Consider the following 22498-nt stretch of genomic DNA (forward strand, 5'->3'; position numbering starts at 1 on the left):
TAATTGAGATTTATGGATTCTAAAAATGCATTTTTAAACAAAAAAGACAGTTTTAAAATCTTAAATACATATTTATGTCAATAGTAAAGTGCTGATTTTCTAGTGGCATTCAGATAAAGGTGAAAAGATTGAGATACTGTCGCAGAAAATACATTACATATGAAATATAAATTGTATTATTGTTTCTTCGTATTTACAAAGTGTTCTACTATTAGTGTTGTCATATAATTTACTTATTGGTTGATATTAACTTTAAACTAGCTTTCAGTGAATACAATTGCTCTGATATCGGTGTTTTGTGGTGTGTCTATTTATGTCTGTGTTAGTTGTTTGTATGTGTATCTAACACAACTAAAAGAAAAAAAAATGAACTCCGAGCAAAATTCAAAACGGAAAGTCTCTTATCAAATGATAAAACACATCAAACGAATGGATTGAATTGTTATTGATCTGTACATTTTGTTTGTTTTGATTCAAACGTCACTGGTAAGTTTTTTGTAGTCGAAAGTCGCGTTTGGCGTTCAAATTAATAATAAATACATATCTTGTCATTTGCTATATAAGATAAAGATTAAAATCATTTTACGTAAGATTTCTATATTTTCATAGCTTCACTGATGTAAAGGATGGACGGGATTTTTTGGAGTACATTTAAAAGAAAACAACATAACCTTAATAATTCTTCTTTGTTTTCTATTTTGTTGTGTAAAAACTGCATTTAGACAAAAAAAAAACTATAAATATATTCTAAATGCTCCTCAATGCTCTTCAACTTCGTACTTGTTTGGTTTTATAAATATTTTGATATGAGCGTCATTGATGAGTCTTATGTAGACGAAACGCGTGTCTGGCGTACTAAATTATAATCCTGGTACCTTTGATAACTATTTACACCACTGGGTCGATGCCACTGCTGGTGGACGTTTCGTCCCAGAGGGTATCGAGAGCTCAGTAGTCAGCAGTTCGGTGTTGACATGAAGTTCAATTATATGGTAATTTTTATAAATTTCCTGAATATAAAACTTTGAATTTTCGAAAAACTAAGGATTTTCTCATCCCAGGAATAGATCACCTCAGCCGTATTTGGCACAACTTTTTGGAATTTTGGATCCTCAATGCTCTTCAACTTCGTACTTTTTTGGCTTTATAAATATTTGATATGAGCTTTACTGATGAGTCCTATGTAGACGAAACGCGCGTCTGGCGTACTAAATTATAATCCTGGTACCTTTGATAACTATTAACTAAAGCAATATATTTTTAGTATTAGAGAGATTGCCTCTCGGTATCGACCTTGTTATAAGTCTGGGAGGTCAGGAGTTAGATCTTAAACGGCAATCATTTCCCCAATCAATCAAATATAAGAATGTGTATTATAGTAGAATGTTTAATTAGTTTCGCAAGTATGCAGATTGAATAAGTTTTAAAAATCTGCTTTTAGAAGAACAATCTTGATTCTTGTCAAATACCTTAAATTTAACAAAATGATTAATATAAGTAAACGATAAACACAGTTTCTCCAATTATGAGTATCTTTATTAAGTCATTGAGTTTTTTAGTTGTAGGAATGTGTAAATGACAAGTAGAAAGATTCTGCACTGTTCTCAATATATTCTGTCCATCACATCTGTCAAATTATCATCATTTTACTGTTATTTGAATGTCGAGACGTCGATTGATGAAGAAACGTATGGTGCTTACGCGATTAGATACTGTAATTTCAAATTAATATAACGGATAAAGATGTTAAACAATTGTACTGTAATATTTCACAGGGTATGTTTGAACTAGAGAACCTGACAAAAAATAACCAAGAGTGTATGTTAATTTGAGTAGTCAGACAGGAAACAGACCAGGAAGAAGTAAGCTAGCTGTCTGGCAACAAGAAAATGAAACAAAACACATATCAAAACAACATTCACCAACGGTTCAGTGGTCTCCACATCAGAAAATTTCAGGTGGAAGCTTTGCCTGAAATAAAGGCAACAATAGTACACCGTTGTTCAAAATTCATAAATCGATTGAGAAAAAAACAAATCTTGGTTACAAACTAAAACCGAGGGAAACCCATCAATTATAAGAGGGAAATAACAAAATAACAGAACACAGAAGTGCAACAAAAAACAAACACCAATGCAACACACATAGAAACGATCTATAAGATAACAATTGCCATACTCCTGACGCGGTATAGGACATTTATAGAAACAAATGGTGGTTTGAATTTAGTTTTATTGCTAACCAAACCTCTGTGCTTTATGGCAATATTAAATATACGTTAAAATGAAAACATAACATGACGGAAATACAGTACAAATAAATGTAAGAACACCAAAGACCGAGAAAAACATAAATGAAAGTCTGAAACTCATTCCCATTACTAATCCAGTTAACACGTGTTATAACACATGCTACAAGTTGACAGCCTCATGATGTAATGAGCAAACAATAAACAAATCATCAATTATGAAACAATTAATGAACAAATAGCTATAGTTCAACTTGACATAAAAAAAAGTAGAAACTCCTGTTTTCAAGCAAAGTGAGGTCAACCCAATACAAAACCAGGTAAATTTAAAGAGCTAGCATCAATAAACTTTTATTGAAAAGTACGAAATGTATCGTCATGTCTGCATGGTCAATAAAACGAAAGAAATAAATCTGTTGTCATACGACAAAAGGTATTAACCTTGAAAAACCTTTATTATAGCATACAATATTTTAATCTTTAATCTCTTATTTGCTTTTAAAATTGATTCACATTCCATGAAACAAGAAGCCTTTTGTAGAAGATAAATCTGAAAGAAATGAGAGAAAAAATCATTCATTTGTCCTTGGTCTTCATAGAAAATTATATCATTTGCAGTCATACAGTTCTTTCTATTAAAGTGAAGTATAATATTGAATATTTCAATAATTTGGCATTGGCCTAAGTTAGAATAATGTTCAACAAATAAATACCAAGTTGAGCCGACAAGGTCATTTTCATCCACCATGAAAATTTAAACTTAAGACTCTAAATATGACACAATAAGGAAAAGTAATATTTGTAATTTTTTTAATCTGCCAACTGTGCTGTTGTCTTAAAAGATCTTAGACTGCGAAAACACGTATCATGTGAGTTTAGACACATCATTTTATTTACAAAACACAGACAAAAACAGATATATCTCAACGCCTTCTTAACTAATCTAACATGTCTTTTAAAATTAACTTCGATACGAGACGTTTGATATATCATATAAATGCATTGGTTGCATTGAAATGCATTAATGTCCAATTCAGATAAAAGGAAATATTTCAATAAATCCTGTTGTTCACTCCTTTGACGTCAAACACTATAGGTGTTGTCACACAAATAGTATCAAAACTGAGTGAGAACGCGTAGAAGATGTCTTGTTTTTTTGCACTTAAAGTGCGTTAAAAGTCAAATTTATAAAAAGAATGCTTAGGGTAAATATGCTAAATATACTAACTGGAGGTGTGATGAGATGATTGAAGCTGTTAAGTTTCTCCTTGATAATATCTATGTACGTTTCGGCAACATAAGATCATAGACAGGTTGTAGGTATTTCTGTGGGCACAAATTGTGCCCATTTCATCGCAGAATTGTTTTTGTACTGTTATGAATCACAGTTTATGACCAAACGCAGGAAAGACCCGTCTTAATTGCTTTTCATAGATATGTTAGCGGCAATAAGAGAAATTAGGCATTAAGCTTAAATCCTAGGCAATAAGCTCACGCCTAGGCATTAAGTTATTGCCTGAAATTTTCAGTCATTAAGCTTATTACCTAAAATCTGGTGATGATTATTCATCCTATTGCCGAACATGATTTTGGGCAATAAGTGAAATATGAAATTTATGTGTTTTTAGTGATTTTTCTTCAAATAAAGTATTTTCTTAAGTAATATTCCTAATATTAATATACGTTTATCTGACAAATCTTAAAATTTTAATACTTTTCTTATTTAAAACAGAATTAACTCATACTTTTTGTGTAAGTACACAAAATAGAATAGAAAAAAGTGATTGTATTCCATAACTAGAGGCTCTAAAGAGCCTGTGTCGTTCACCTTGGTCTATGTGAATATTAAAAAAGGAAGCAGATGGATTCATGACAAAATTGTGTTTTGGTGATGGTGATGTGTTTGTACATCTTACTTCACTGAACATTATTGCTGCTTACAACTATCTCTATATATAATGAACTTGGACCAGTAGTTTCAGTGGGAAAGTAAAAATTTACAGATATTATGAAAATTGTAAAAAAATTACTATAAAGGACAATAACTCCTTAGGGGGTCGATTGACCATTTTGGTCTTGTTAACTTATTTTTATGTCTTTCTTTGCTGTACATTAGTGTTGTTTACAGTTTATCTCTATCTATAATAATATTCAAGATAATAACAAAAAACGGCAAAATTTCCTTACAATTACCGTTTCAGGGGCAGCAACCAAACAACCAGTTGTCCGACCCATCTGAAAATTTCAGGGCAGATAGATCTTGACCTGATAAACACGTTTACTTCGTGTCAGATTTGCCCTAAATGCTTTGGTTTTGAGTTATATGCCAAAAAATGCAGTTTACCCCTATCTTCTATCGCATGATAAAACAACTAAAAAAAGTATATGCTAACACTTCCCGTGATGCAATTGAAATATTTATGTCACTTTGTGAAAATTGCAATATGAAAAAAAAAAATGGGAAAGGAATAAGGGAAACCCGTTTTATCTAAGAGGACAATTTTATTTCAAATTGATGGATTTTCAATCAAACCCAGATGATAACTATAAATTTATTATGGTTTTTCAAGACCACCTTACCAAATTTTGTAACATTAAAGCCCTTACCTCAAAATGTGCATCAATGGTGGCTTTTAATCTAATTGATATTTTTACAATTTTTTGTGATTTTATTTCCAGTAAATGACATTTTAAGCTTCAGTTCTCGTAATGATATTATGTAACAAATGTATAATTTTTATTTAATTGAATAAATGTCTTTTATTTACTCCCATTTATATTTTAGGCATTAAGCTTAATGCCTGGACACATTTTTCAGGATTTAAGCTTAAATCCTAGGATTTAAGACTAATGCCTAACATCATTTAGGCATTATACTTAATGCCTAGGCGTTAGCTTATTGCCTAGGATTTAAGCTTAATACCTAATTTCACTTATTGCCGCTAACATATATACTCAACTACACTTACCGTTATCTTGATGATATTTATTCGTTAAATAATCAAGAATTTTCTTAATATACAACCGAAATGTACTTAAAGGAACTTACTTTAAATAACTCAAATTTAAACGGTTATAACTGTCATTTCCTAAATTCAGATATTTTGGTTTTAAACGGGAAACTCAATACTAGAATTTACGACAAAAAGGACGATTTTTCGTTCCCTATTGTTAAGTCTTCCCTTTTTGGATGGTGAGGTTTCTTTGGCACCATCTTACAGTGTTAATATGTCACAACTCGTTCGATTTGTCCGTGTCTGTTGTGACCTTTTGATTTTAATGAACGTAATCTAGGTATTACTGGTAAACTGATGAGTTATTTTGATAGTTTGTTCTTATATTGTACTGTTACAACACTGTACCAGGTTAGATGAAAAGTGGAATCCCGTTTACACGTTTAACCCCGCCACATTATGTATGTTATCAAAGGTACACAGCTTATCATTAAATACGCCAGACGCGCGTTTCGTCTATATAAAACTCATCAGTGACGCTCAGATCTAAATAGTTATATAGCCTAACAAGTACAAAGTTGAAAGCATTTAGAAACCGAAATTCCAAAACGTTGTGACAAATACGGCTAAGGTAATCTATGCCTGGGATAAGGTTCCAAGTCAGGAGCCGGTAATTCAGTGGTTATCGTTTGTTTATGTATTACATATTTGTTTTTCGGTGTTTTTTTTACATAAATTAGGCCGTTAGTTTCTCGTTTGAATTTGTTTTACATTGTCATTTGGAAGCCTTTTATGGCTAACGATGCGCTATGGACCTCTGCTCATTGGTGAAGGCCGTACGGTGACCTATATTTGTTAATTTCTTTGTCTTTTGGTCTCTTGTGAAGTGTTGTCTCAATGGCAATCATACCACATCTTCTTTTTTACATTTACATTTGAACCGGAGAGAACCGATAATGTGTTTAATTTTTAGTCATTCGGTGATAAGATACTATAAAATATCTTGATTAGTTAGTCAATGAACTGTTCTCTATTATGTATTAGTGTCTTTTGTTTGTCATATTGTTTGTAAAGTTGGGTTGCTGTTTTCATTTTTGCATATCTCCTTGGTGATGATGAAAGTTTTTAAAGACCTTGACTTGCTGTACAGCCCGTGCACTGTCGGTATATCTACTTTTATCTCTATCTTTGGTTTTATTGTCGGACGGGATGTACCCAGTTGATCATATCATGACATAAATAATCATTAGCTACAAAACTCATACAATTTGTTTTACTCCTCATCTTTTATGATTTGAACAAAAATTGGTAATCAAGGATATGATTTTTGCTGAATCCTAAATGTCTTCCATTTTGATTCGATTTTTAGAATTAGCTTTTAACGACAATACGTTTTGTTGGGGGAAAAAAATCACCTATAGAAATACAATTAGTATTGTGTTAGCAAATGGTTCATCATTTAGCTGTCTACTACAATAGTATTATGATTAATTCATCAGTGATTTGAAAAAATCCATCAGCTAATATGATTGACCTTCCTAATTAATTTTTCTTAAGTAATCGGCCCTAACATAGATTTATATTTATAAATAATAGTTTGTGATATTAATTCATAACGATGTTCTTAATATAATAAAATGTGTTCTTGACAATCTGTCATGAATACATTTGTAAAGTACTTGCTTTGTGTGAGCATCCCACTTGATTCTGTAATGAAATTCGTCGTGTTGTAGACGAAAAGATTTTAAGTTATACAAATAATACCAATTTATCTAACGCAAAGGTAAACTGAAAGTCAGAGCTGATTTTGTAACAAAGATTATTTCAAATTTGGATACAATTTTAAAAAAGACCATTATCCAACAAAAGTGTTATGATTGTCTTCAACTGGTGTTATAACTATGTTAATTTTTCCGATTCACAACACATAGATATGTGGGACAGATGAATATGAGCCAACGACTATTCAAAAGAGTATTATACACAAAGTTAACTCTTTCTAAATGTTATCTCTTAGTGTAATATGTATGTTATTACGTCATAAATCTAAATCTAAATAAAAATAATTCAAGATAATGATATATTTGGCAGTTTATTTTTATTTGTTTCTACATGTAAGGAGTTTGAACCCTATTGAAAATAAATAAGACAAAAGTAAAAGAATATATACTACATGTAGTATATTGAAGTATCCATAAGACTCAACCCAATCAGACTTCAATGTACTGAAGTATATATGTAGGTTGATTTATAATGCATCTTTATTTTCGGTTTCAACAGACTAAAAGGAACCCTCATTATTCCTTTAGTTTTTGCCATGCAAATCTATCTATCTTGCTTTAAAATAGTTATTGATAAAGTTCATGGCTGTTTTCTCTTGTTGTTTAATCTTATCATCTGGAAATAATTTGGTTTACATGAATTCATAAATTTATAGCAACACAACGGACAGATACATGATTTTTAGGTGTCAGACCAGCAATTCACCAACTGTAAATGTAGAATTTGTGCTTTAATGACGACAACAAATAGTGCTTTTGATGTCTTGTTTATATAAACTATAAAACTTTGTCCACGATAGTAAATTGATGTTTTCATGTCTTTTAACAGCCTATTAAATTTATTCACAGTTTTGCAAGACTATGGTCAATTGAGTTTGGCATAAAGTATAAACATCTGTTTGAGGTGGCTTGAATCATATGTGGATACTAAAAATTCCAGAGATCTATTAGAGTACATACGATCTAACTCTCTTTCATCTTGTAACAGTATTAAAACATTTGACTTTTCTACACTTTACACAAGTATTCGACATTCCAAACAAAAAGACAAATTGAAAGAATTGGTATTTCTTTGTTTCATAAAAAAAAGAATGGCCAACGTAGAAACAAGCATCTAGTCTTAGAGAGGTATACATCCTACTTTGAAAAAGATCACTCTGATTCAAACAAAAAATTCTCTGAAACTGACATTATCAAGATGCTTGATTTCTGGATTGACAACATATTTGTTACGTTCTGATGACGTGTTTTTAACAGACTGTCGACATTCCAAGGGGATTATTACGACACTAACTTCATACAGGAACTTCTTAGGAAAAAAGATAAGAAGTTAGAAATATCCTTCAACTCTACTTTCCGCTATAAATATGATGTTCTTTCACTAAATAACTAAATATTTGGTGACTATTTTGAACGCATATATCTCATCGAACTAGATATAAAAGATTCTACATATACAGATAAGTCGGCATCTTATCTTGACTTACATCTAGAAATTAACAATCAGGGTTGGTTGAAAACAAAACTTCAATAAAAAAAAGATGGTTTTACCTTTCCTATTATGAACTTTCCATTTCTAAGTGGCAAAATTCCAGCAGCACCTGCATACGGTGTATATATCTCCCATTTGAGAAGATATTCCCGTGCTTACATTTCCTATCATGATTTTCTTGAGAGAGGGTTGTTGCTCACAAGGAAGTTATTAAACCGAGAGTTCCAAATGGTGAAGTTGAAATCATCACTTCGTACATTCTACGGACGCAATCACGAGTTGGTTGACCGTTATGGAATAACCGTTTCACAAATGATGTTGGATATGTTCTTTTCGTCGTTACTACAATATCCGTTCTATTCATGAATGTGATCTACCCATTTAGACTATTTACCGGATTTGTTATCACATAAGCAACACGACGGGTGCCACATGTAGAGCAGGATCTGTTACCCTTCCGGAACACCTGATATCACCCCTAGTTTTTGTTGGGGTTCGTGTTGCTTATTCGTAGAGTTTTCTATGTTATGTCATGTGTACTATCGTTTGTCTGTTTGTCTTTTTCATGTTTAGCCATGGCGTTGTCAGTTTATTTTCATTTTATGAGTTTGACTATCCCTCTGGTATCTTTCGTCCCTCTTTTGAGACTGCGTGTAGGACTCAAGATGTTTTTCTTTTTTTTTGTGACGTTACTGTTTAATTGACGACTACTCCTTATGATCTCGTCACCTAGTTGTCGCATAGTGCAAAAAAGTACTACTCTCCTTACAAGAACGTAAGATTTTTCACACTACTCAGTACTTACTAGAAGTGATTACGTATTTATGCACCCTATATCGGGGGTACTGCAAAAACCGTTAACGTCTTAGTACGACTGTACGTGATAAGTCTACGTTACCCCTGTAACCTGCTTAATCATGTGGTTAAAACAAAAATAGATCACCAAAAAAATATGAATGATATTTACGCATTTCCCGAAATAACTCCTGTAGATTTCTGTTCTTGACAATTTTCAATTGAACTGCAAAAATTCCATTATAAAATCTGTTAATACCATTATCTTTCTAGACGAAGTTACCATCCATATATAATGATAAAAACAAAAAATCTATAAGTTCCTTGGTACTATAACTTGAAATGTTTAAGTACCACAGAACTTCGATGGATTAGTAGCCAAATATTTTGTTAAAAAAAAAGAATAACATATAGACAATTATAGGAAAATAGATATGAAATTGTCATAAAAAGTAACATAATTAAAATACCAATTTCCTAGGAACACTCTTAACGGAAAAACCCTAATCAAATGGCAAAATAAAAAGATAAAACACATCAAGGAACAGATAACAACTCTCATTTTTCTAATTTGGTACAAGCATTTTCCTGTGTGGATTAAACCTGGTATTAAAGCTAGCTAAACCTCTCATTGTTATGACAGTCGCATAAAATTCCATTATATTTACCGTGTTTACAACGATGTATGAATAAGTGTATTTCTCGATTTACTGCCTTTCGGAATCTTCACACCAAATTTATTTTAAGACTTGAAGGAGCTATAAAACTTAATGGGACCTTATTGGAAATGTTATTGATTTACGTTTCCACGAAGATTCTGATGATAAATGTAAACACACGGAATGAAATTTTCAATTTCATCTATTTTCTCAGAAAATTCAAATGTGTGTACGTATACTCACATGTATATGATGATTTAAAAAAAGATTATTTTTATCAAAAGTACCAGACTTATAATTGAATTTTATACATCAGACGCGCGTTTTGTCTACTTCATCAGTGACGCTCAGATTAAAATAGTTATAAAGCCATTACTGGGCTGGTGATACCCTCGGGGACGTAACGTCCACTAGCAGTGACATCGATCCAGTGGTGAAAATAGTTATCAAAGGTACAAGACTTATAAGTTAAGTGGATCAATAAATAATATTAGTGATACTTGTTTATGTCTTAAAAGTGGACAACACCAACATTTAAAAAAAGTCAATAAATACAAAAATTGATAAATCGGATAAATAAATAGATTCGTACACTGGTATCAGCGTATATTCGGATTTATACAAACAAGATACAAAATGTTGTTATTTTCTCGGCGAGGAAATTATATTTCCAAAATTTAACTTTTGAGATTGGATAAATCGGATTGTCCACGAGTCACTTTAAAAGAATATGGAATATGTTTCTTTAATGATGAGTTTGATTATCAAATACAATTATTTTTTGATAAAATCCTCCTTGAGTGCCTTTTACATTCCGCATTTCAACGTCATACAAATATAAAGTCTTTAATTTTTATAACACCTGTCAGCACATTTCGATTCATCCACAGAGCTAGTAAATGTCTATGTGTTAGGAAAGCCATGAAATTGTCAATTATTGCGATTTATGAGTTTGAATGTCTCTCTGGTATCTTTCGGGTTTTTTTACCATTTTACTGAGTCAATCATCTACTTTGATCATCGGCTACCACTCGTGATTGATTTTTACAAACCATTGGTTCAGACAGGGTTAAATTGCTAAAGAATTAGTGAAAATTAAATATTCCCTTCAGTATGTGCATGCTGTTGTACGGTTAATTCTTTAACATTCTGATTTCCAAAAATCCTTAAAGGTGTACAAGTTAAAAACTGAATAACGCATAAATTATAAATATGATCATAAAATTACAAAAGAGAACTCAAGTAATGATACTAGAAACAGAACTTTTTGCTACTTTTTCGAACAATTAAACAAGTAAAATAGAGGCGAAAGATATCAGATGGACATTCAAAATCATAATACGAAAATAGACTGACAACGCCATGGTTAAGAAAAGAACAAAACTATCTAGAAAGTAAACCAAACACAAGAAATAAAACTAACGATGAGCAACACAGACCCCACCAAACACTTCGGTTTATCACATTCTTATGTGCTCCGGACGGGTAATGAGATTCTGCTCCACATATGTCAGCCGGTCGTGCTGTTCATGTTAGTAAACAAACAAAAAATCTTCTCCCTGATTTCCAAATGCTGTTCGAGGAAACACCGTACTGTCGATACCAATATCCTTATAATTTTCAAAATGTCTTTTATGTAACAATTGAACAGATTATGAAATATCACAAATTTTTTATAACATATAAGTGGATCAAAAAGTATGCCCTATCATATCTTCCTGGCAAGTTTAGATATGGTTCAGACAGAAATTCATATCCCTTATAGCCAAATTCTGTTTGAGGAAACTTTTTACTTCCTAAACCAAAATTCAAATACCCAAATATCTCTCAGGTATTCTTGGCTATCCTTGCTGAACAATTTGCTTATACCGTTACGATAAAAGAGGGACGAAAGATACCAAAGGGACAAATAAATTACGAATGTTAATTCTTTCAATCACACATCAATGGATAGTTTACTGAATTTTATTAAGAAGACAAAAACCCGACCAAAAAGCAGAAAACAACCGAAGTCCACAAATGGATCTTCAACGCAGCGAGAAAATCCCGCATCTGGAGGTGGGCTTCAGCTGGCCGTGAAACAAGAACATGTACTAGTTCAGTAAAAATGAACGTCATATTAAACTCCAAAACACATTAACGAACTTCAATAAAAAAAAAACACCATACGATATCAACATCTTATTCAGTACATTATCAATAAACTTGACTTTTAAACTAATGTATGAATTATTTTACATTTGTCCTTTTGGGGCCTTTTATAGCTGACTTTGCGGTATTGTTGCAGGCCGTACGGTGAACTCTAGTTGGGTCTAGTTTGGTCTCTCGTGCTTGTCTCATTGGCAACAGCGCCACATCTTCTTTTCTATGTATATGAAAATAGTTTTGTTTTTCAACAATATTTTTTTCATGCTTTTTAATGATGAGGGCTTCATGGAAGATAAGTAATTATAACTATGTAACCCTCTTTGCCATTAAGTACTTTTGGTGTAAACGAAGTAAAAGAAATGTTTGACGTAACCACCACCTCCGTTTGAAGGCATATTAGAACTAGATGTTCTAGTAAAAAGAAAAACTCAGTAGAATCCATATGCATATAGCATATAATCCATATCTAAATAAATACATTATATATATATACACGGTAAGTAAACCTTGACGAACACAGAAAAAGTTGTCCTTTCAATAAATTGATTTGTAATTAGATAAACTTTCCCCAACACAGCTTATCTACTTGTCTTAACCTTTCAAAGTTCCGTAGTACTCATAAACTATTAGTACATAGAACAAACTCGTCATAGATCATATCAGGCTTAATATTTGTATGTACACGGGTGACATCTGCAACAGATAAATCAGTGACGCTCGAAATTCAGAATGAAAAAAAATACTATAGAATATATATAAATATATAAATATACGATACTAGAAATAGATATAATAAGGAAAAGATCACATTTTTTGCATTTTTTTCATTAGAAATTATTAGATTAAATAAAAAATATGAATTATTTTTGCATTGACAATATCTTATTATTTTCCTTTCGATAAAATTAAGAAACTTCAATGTAATACGAGGTACAAAGATAATAAAAACTGGATTTGGCTGTCATAAATGTGTTAAGTAATCGCTAGCTTGTTTTAATGTGACTTTAGCTACTCCGAATTGTAGCAATACCTATTAGTCGGGTATTATCGGAGGGGTGAATGTCTGAAACCTCTATTGGAATTGCAATAACAAACACCTTTATTGGCAACAATTGATTTAAAGAGTGAAATAAATGAAACAAACACATTGCCTTATCCTTTCACTGCTAGGAATTATAGTAATTTCTTATTCTAACCCTTCCGTACCCACCCCCCCCCACCCCCCACCCCCCCCGTCACAGCTTAGTACCATTGGCAAAAACCAATTCGTATCCTGACCAGTTTGTTTCTCATGGCATATTAACAAGTATACCTGTTCGTACCTCATGGAGATTTACATGTACTAGTATGCCATTTCGTACCTCATGGATGATTTATGTGTTTACAATTTCGTACCTCATGGAAGATTTATGTGTTTACCATTTCGTACCTTATGGTTATTGTCAAAGGTTTTGTAAAACTGGCTATTCTAGGGGTGGCGTGAATCAGATGTGGATACTTTAAAATTCCAAAGATCTTTTAGAGTACATACGATCTAACTTTCTTTCATCTTGCAATAGTATTAAAAGATTTGACTTTTCTACACTTTAAATAAAGAGGTAGGGCCAATATGCCGAGGATTTTTTTCACAGAATGGCCAATTTCAAAAAGTGCCAACCAAAAAAAAGTTATGCTTTTTATGACTGTTGTTATTCATACTACTTTTTACTTCAAAAATGAAATTGGTTTAGTGTGTCCTTTTTAAATAAAAAACAACATTTTTAAGAAAAAATTGTAACATCGATAAATTGTACCAATATAGCTTCTAACTAAGAGACATAATGATAAGAATCGCCGTAGCTCTACCAGTAGAGCACATAACTATTAATAAATGACGGTTTTGAAGAAAGGGTTCGAACCTCGCTCAGAACTTTTGCATTTTTTTGTGTTGTTATATTACATTTTAAAGTTTCTATCATATTTTTTCGGATGTTTGCTTGATTCATAGAGTCTTTCTGGTTCATTTTGACTATTCAGTTAGTTTACTAGTATCATTTTACGTGTATCAAAGAGAAAATAATGTATCGCTTATCGGTGTGCAATCCTATGACTATCCATACTCTTGAATTACTTTCTATTCATGTGTTTACATTATTACATATATCCAAGGGACAACTGCCGTCAAACTGATGTAGGTATCTGTACATAACCAATAACACGAGAATTAATTCTATAGAAATTAAGCCTACATGTTGCTGGTGTAATATACACATAACTTTAAAAAAGGCCATTGTATACAAGTTTCATAACAACAAAAAAACAATTCGTCGAAACCTTTTTTGAACATGGTATTATATGTAACAAATGCAGTCAACAACAATTTTGTCGCCAAATCACAAACTGTAAAGATACTAGTACTGAAATTTTTACCACCGTCTATACACGTGCACGGGTACATAACTCATCAGAAAAATAAAACAACATAACAGAACAAATCAATTACACTACAAATCGTGATTGTAGGTACAACATCAAGAAGTTGTTGCATCTGAATCACAACGAAGAGCCTATTTGTTAAAATTACAGAAAAGGCAATAAAACATGAAGTAGTAACACAGGGGGATCTATGACCAACTGATGTAAGATGTTCTCCGGTTAAAATATATACATGTACATGTATTTTCTTGTCTTATCTTATAGACGATAAAAGCTCAAAAGACCAGGACAAATACAGATATACATATTCAGAATGAAAAAATCACGATTTTAATTGGTTCGATATTATTGGCTCTTTGACAAGTTACATGGTATGACACCTTGCACAAAGCATGTTAATAATTAAAAAAAATCAATATTAAAAAATCAATAGTCATGGCCTTGCTTTTGTAGGAATACCTGTTCAAGGTATGAAAATAGATTATGTGACGCATTTTTATGTACTATAATTAGCATCTATCGGGCTATTTAAAACATGAATTACCTATCTTATCGAATGAAACAAATTGCCGGCAAATTGTCCCTAACTCTTTCAAATATTTTGGCAACGAGCATCAATGAAGAGACATGTATTGTCGAAATGCGCATCTGGTCAGAGAAAAATTGGTACCGTTAATTTTATAACTACCACTGGGTCTATGCCTCTGCTGGTAGACTATAAGTCCCCAAGGGTATCACCAGCCCAGTAGCCAGTACTTCGGTACTGGCATGAAAATACGGATTGTTTGTGTTATTAAAATTTGCTGTTACAAAATATTAGAAATTATTATAAATTAAGGAATGTATCTCCCTCATGCAAAGCTCTTATTCCTTTCACGGATTTGGCTATACTTTTTGGACCTTTTTGATTATAGCTCTTCATCTTTTATTTAAGCTTTGGATGTCAAATATTTTGGCCACGAGCATCACTGAAGAGACATGTATTGTCGAAATGCGCATCTGGTGCAAGAAAATTGGTACCGTTAATTTTATTACACAAGTATTCCAACTTCCAAACTAAAAGACAAATTGAAATAGTTGGTATTGCTTTGTTTCATAAAAAAAAGAATGGCAAACGTAGAAACAAGCATCTAGTCTTAGAGAGGTATACATCCTACTTTGAAAAAGATCACTCTGATTCAAAAAAAAATTATCTCAAACTGACATTATCATAAAGCTTGATTGTTTAATTGACAACATAAGTGTTACGTTTGGAGGACGTGTTTTCAACAGACTGTCGATATTCCAATGGAAACCAATATTGCCCCTCTTCTTGCCGACTTGTTTCTTTATTATTATTATGAGGCTGACTTCATAAAGGGACTTCTTAGGAAGAAAGATAGGAAGTTAAAAAATTTGTCCGTTAACTCTTCTTTCCGCTATTTAATGTACGTTCTTCACTAAATCATTCAAAATTTGGTGACTATGTTGAACGCATCTATTCCATCGAACTTGAGATAAAGGAGACAACAGATACAGTTAAAAGTCGGTCTCTATATCTTGTCTTACATCTAGATATTGACAATGAGGGTCGGTTGAAAACCAATCTTTACTACTAAAGAGATGATTTCAGCTTTCCAATTGTGAACTTTTCATTTATAAGTAGCGACATTCAAGCAGCACTTGCATACAGGGTACATATCTCTCAATTGATACGATATTCCTGTGCTTGCATTTCCTATCATGATTTTCATGATGAGGGTTACTGCTCACTAGGAAGCTTTTACCCCAAGAGTTCCAAATTGGGAAGTTGAAATCATCCCTTCGTAAAATTTACGGACGCTATCTCGACTTGGTGGACCGTTATTAAAAACCGTTTCACAAATGGTATAGGATATTTTCCTTGCGTCGTTAATACAATTCCCTTCCCTTTCATTAATGTGACCTACCGCATTAGACTTTTTTACGGATTTTTAATATATATTAGCAACACGACGGTTGCCATTAGTGGAGACAGATCTGCATAACCTTCCGGGGAACCTGAGATCACCCCTTGTTTTTGGTGGGGTCCGTGTTGCTTATTCTTTAGTTTTCTATGTTGTGTAATGTGTTCTATTGTTTGTCTGTTTGACCTTGTCTTTTTCATTTTTAGCCAGGCGTTGTCAGTTTATTTTCGAATTTGAGTTTAACTGTGCCTCTGGTACCTTTCGTCCCTCTTTTATGGAAGATTTATATGTATACCATTTCGTACCTCATGGAAAGTGTGTACAACATGTATACTATTTCATACCTGTTACTTTTAATAACGATAAACAGTTGCAGATACTCATTTCTTTGTTGGTTAATTAACCTCATATTTCTAGAGTTTAAATTAATTAAAGACAAATCCTGGAAACACACAAAGTGTAGTTGTATATATCAAAGTTTTTGATTGCTGGCTAATCAAACCAAGCATCGGTCTTTATAAAATTATACGTCAAGATGCATATTTAATTCATGTTATTATTTAAAAAAACACAAAAATCTTATTTTGTTTTTATAAAAATATGATTTGAAATAGTTAACATGTATTAAGTCCATGAAGTACGAAATGGTAGATGCATTTGCCCCATACGGTACGAAACGGATATTATCGTGGGTACAAAATAGTAAATGTTGGGTACGAAATGACTGTGTCACACTCTTAACGGAAAAACCCTAATCAAATGGCAAAATAAAAAGATAAAACACATCAAGGAACAGATAACAACTCTCATTTTTCTAATTTGGTACAAGCATTTTCCTGTGTGGATTAAACCTGGTATTAAAGCTAGCTAAACCTCTCATTGTTATGACAGTCGCATAAAATTCCATTATATTTACCGTGTTTACAACGATGTATGAATAAGTGTATTTCTCGATTTACTGCCTTTCGGAATCTTCACACCAAATTTATTTTAAGACTTGAAGGAGCTATAAAACTTAATGGGACCTTATTGGAAATGTTATTGATTTACGTTTCCACGAAGATTCTGATGATAAATGTAAACACACGGAATGAAATTTTCAATTTCATCTATTTTCTCAGAAAATTCAAATGTGTGTACGTATACTCACATGTATATGATGATTTAAAAAAAGATTATTTTTATCAAAAGTACCAGACTTATAATTGAATTTTATACATCAGACGCGCGTTTTGTCTACTTCATCAGTGACGCTCAGATTAAAATAGTTATAAAGCCATTACTGGGCTGGTGATACCCTCGGGGACGTAACGTCCACTAGCAGTGACATCGATCCAGTGGTGAAAATAGTTATCAAAGGTACAAGACTTATAAGTTAAGTGGATCAATAAATAATATTAGTGATACTTGTTTATGTCTTAAAAGTGGACAACACCAACATTTAAAAAAAGTCAATAAATACAAAAATTGATAAATCGGATAAATAAATAGATTCGTACACTGGTATCAGCGTATATTCGGATTTATACAAACAAGATACAAAATGTTGTTATTTTCTCGGCGAGGAAATTATATTTCCAAAATTTAACTTTTGAGATTGGATAAATCGGATTGTCCACGAGTCACTTTAAAAGAATATGGAATATGTTTCTTTAATGATGAGTTTGATTATCAAATACAATTATTTTTTGATAAAATCCTCCTTGAGTGCCTTTTACATTCCGCATTTCAACGTCATACAAATATAAAGTCTTTAATTTTTATAACACCTGTCAGCACATTTCGATTCATCCACAGAGCTAGTAAATGTCTATGTGTTAGGAAAGCCATGAAATTGTCAATTATTGCGATTTATGAGTTTGAATGTCTCTCTGGTATCTTTCGGTTTTTTTTACCATTTTACTGAGTCAATCATCTACTTTGATCATCGGCTACCACTCGTGATTGATTTTTACAAACCATTGGTTCAGACAGGGTTAAATTGCTAAAGAATTAGTGAAAATTAAATATTCCCTTCAGTATGTGCATGCTGTTGTACGGTTAATTCTTTAACATTCTGATTTCCAAAAATCCTTAAAGGTGTACAAGTTAAAAACTGAATAACGCATAAATTATAAATATGATCATAAAATTACAAAAGAGAACTCAAGTAATGATACTAGAAACAGAACTTTTTGCTACTTTTTCGAACAATTAAACAAGTAAAATAGAGGCGAAAGATATCAGATGGACATTCAAAATCATAATACGAAAATAGACTGACAACGCCATGGTTAAGAAAAGAACAAAACTATCTAGAAAGTAAACCAAACACAAGAAATAAAACTAACGATGAGCAACACAGACCCCACCAAACACTTCGGTTTATCACATTCTTATGTGCTCCGGACGGGTAATGAGATTCTGCTCCACATATGTCAGCCGGTCGTGCTGTTCATGTTAGTAAACAAACAAAAAATCTTCTCCCTGATTTCCAAATGCTGTTCGAGGAAACACCGTACTGTCGATACCAATATCCTTATAATTTTCAAAATGTCTTTTATGTAACAATTGAACAGATTATGAAATATCACAAATATTTTATAACATATAAGTGGATCAAAAAGTATGCCCTATCATATCTTCCTGGCAAGTTTAGATATGGTTCAGACAGAAATTCATATCCCATATAGCCAAATTCTGTTTGAGGAAACTTTTTACTTCCTAAACCAAAATTCAAATACCCAAATATCTCTCAGGTATTCTTGGCTATCCTTGCTGAACAATTTGCTTATACCGTTACGATAAAAGAGGGACGAAAGATACCAAAGGGACAAATAAATTACGAATGTTAATTCTTTCAATCACACATCAATGGATAGTTTACTGAATTTTATTAAGAAGACAAAAACCCGACCAAAAAGCAGAAAACAACCGAAGTCCACAAATGGATCTTCAACGCAGCGAGAAAATCCCGCATCTGGAGGTGGGCTTCAGCTGGCCGTGAAACAAGAACATGTACTAGTTCAGTAAAAATGAACGTCATATTAAACTCCAAAACACATTAACGAACTTCAATAAAAAAAAAACACCATACGATATCAACATCTTATTCAGTACATTATCAATAAACTTGACTTTTAAACTAATGTATGAATTATTTTACATTTGTCCTTTTGGGGCCTTTTATAGCTGACTTTGCGGTATTGTTGCAGGCCGTACGGTGAACTCTAGTTGGGTCTAGTTTGGTCTCTCGTGCTTGTCTCATTGGCAACAGCGCCACATCTTCTTTTCTATGTATATGAAAATAGTTTTGTTTTTCAACAATATTTTTTTCATGCTTTTTAATGATGAGGGCTTCATGGAAGATAAGTAATTATAACTATGTAACCCTCTTTGCCATTAAGTACTTTTGGTGTAAACGAAGTAAAAGAAATGTTTGACGTAACCACCACCTCCGTTTGAAGGCATATTAGAACTAGATGTTCTAGTAAAAAGAAAAACTCAGTAGAATCCATATGCATATAGCATATAATCCATATCTAAATAAATACATTATATATATATACACGGTAAGTAAACCTTGACGAACACAGAAAAAGTTGTCCTTTCAATAAATTGATTTGTAATTAGATAAACTTTCCCCAACACAGCTTATCTACTTGTCTTAACCTTTCAAAGTTCCGTAGTACTCATAAACTATTAGTACATAGAACAAACTCGTCATAGATCATATCAGGCTTAATATTTGTATGTACACGGGTGACATCTGCAACAGATAAATCAGTGACGCTCGAAATTCAGAATGAAAAAAAATACTATAGAATATATATAAATATATAAATATACGATACTAGAAATAGATATAATAAGGAAAAGATCACATTTTTTGCATTTTTTTCATTAGAAATTATTAGATTAAATAAAAAATATGAATTATTTTTGCATTGACAATATCTTATTATTTTCCTTTCGATAAAATTAAGAAACTTCAATGTAATACGAGGTACAAAGATAATAAAAACTGGATTTGGCTGTCATAAATGTGTTAAGTAATCGCTAGCTTGTTTTAATGTGACTTTAGCTACTCCGAATTGTAGCAATACCTATTAGTCGGGTATTATCGGAGGGGTGAATGTCTGAAACCTCTATTGGAATTGCAATAACAAACACCTTTATTGGCAACAATTGATTTAAAGAGTGAAATAAATGAAACAAACACATTGCCTTATCCTTTCACTGCTAGGAATTATAGTAATTTCTTATTCTAACCCTTCCGTACCCCCCCCCCACCCCCCCCCCCCCCCCGTCACAGCTTAGTACCATTGGCAAAAACCAATTCGTATCCTGACCAGTTTGTTTCTCATGGCATATTAACAAGTATACCTGTTCGTACCTCATGGAGATTTACATGTACTAGTATGCCATTTCGTACCTCATGGATGATTTATGTGTTTACAATTTCGTACCTCATGGAAGATTTATGTGTTTACCATTTCGTACCTTATGGTTATTGTCAAAGGTTTTGTAAAACTGGCTATTCTAGGGGTGGCGTGAATCAGATGTGGATACTTTAAAATTCCAAAGATCTTTTAGAGTACATACGATCTAACTTTCTTTCATCTTGCAATAGTATTAAAAGATTTGACTTTTCTACACTTTAAATAAAGAGGTAGGGCCAATATGCCGAGGATTTTTTTCACAGAATGGCCAATTTCAAAAAGTGCCAACCAAAAAAAAGTTATGCTTTTTATGACTGTTGTTATTCATACTACTTTTTACTTCAAAAATGAAATTGGTTTAGTGTGTCCTTTTTAAATAAAAAACAACATTTTTAAGAAAAAATTGTAACATCGATAAATTGTACCAATATAGCTTCTAACTAAGAGACATAATGATAAGAATCGCCGTAGCTCTACCAGTAGAGCACATAACTATTAATAAATGACGGTTTTGAAGAAAGGGTTCGAACCTCGCTCAGAACTTTTGCATTTTTTTGTGTTGTTATATTACATTTTAAAGTTTCTATCATATTTTTTTCGGATGTTTGCTTGATTCATAGAGTCTTTCTGGTTCATTTTGACTATTCAGTTAGTTTACTAGTATCATTTTACGTGTATCAAAGAGAAAATAATGTATCGCTTATTGTGTGCAATCCTATGACTATCCATACTCTTGAATTACTTTCTATTCATGTGTTTACATTATTACATATATCCAAGGGACAACTGCCGTCAAACTGATGTAGGTATCTGTACATAACCAATAACACGAGAATTAATTCTATAGAAATTAAGCCTACATGTTGCTGGTGTAATATACACATAACTTAAAAAAAGGCCATTGTATACAAGTTTCATAACAACAAAAAAACAATTCGTCGAAACCTTTTTTGAACATGGTATTATATGTAACAAATGCAGTCAACAACAATTTTGTCGCCAAATCACAAACTGTAAAGATACTAGTACTGAAATTTTTACCACCGTCTATACACGTGCACGGGTACATAACTCATCAGAAAAATAAAACAACATAACAGAACAAATCAATTACACTACAAATCGTGATTGTAGGTAAAACATCAAGAAGTTGTTGCATCTGAATCACAACAAAGAGCCTATTTGTTAAAATTACAGAAAAGGCAATAAAACATGAAGTAGTAACACAGGGGGATCTATGACCAACTGATGTAAGATGTTCTCCGGTTAAAATATATACATGTACATGTATTTTCTTGTCTTATCTTATAGACGATAAAAGCTCAAAAGACCAGGACAAATACAGATATACATCTTCAGAATGAAAAAATCACGATTTTAATTGGTTCGATATTATTGGCTCTTTGACAAGTTACATGGTATGACACCTTGCACAAAGCATGTTAATAATTAAAAAAAATCAATATTAAAAAATCAATAGTCATGGCCTTGCTTTTGTAGGAATACCTGTTCAAGGTATGAAAATAGATTATGTGACGCATTTTTATGTACTATAATTAGCATCTATCGGGCTATTTAAAACATGAATTACCTATCTTATCGAATGAAACAAATTGCCGGCAAATTGTCCCTAACTCTTTCAAATATTTTGGCAACGAGC

The sequence above is a fragment of the Mytilus trossulus genome, chromosome 1 (genome assembly GCF_036588685.1).
Source record: "Mytilus trossulus isolate FHL-02 chromosome 1, PNRI_Mtr1.1.1.hap1, whole genome shotgun sequence".
In the NCBI taxonomy this organism is placed as follows: Eukaryota; Metazoa; Mollusca; class Bivalvia; order Mytilida; family Mytilidae; genus Mytilus; species Mytilus trossulus.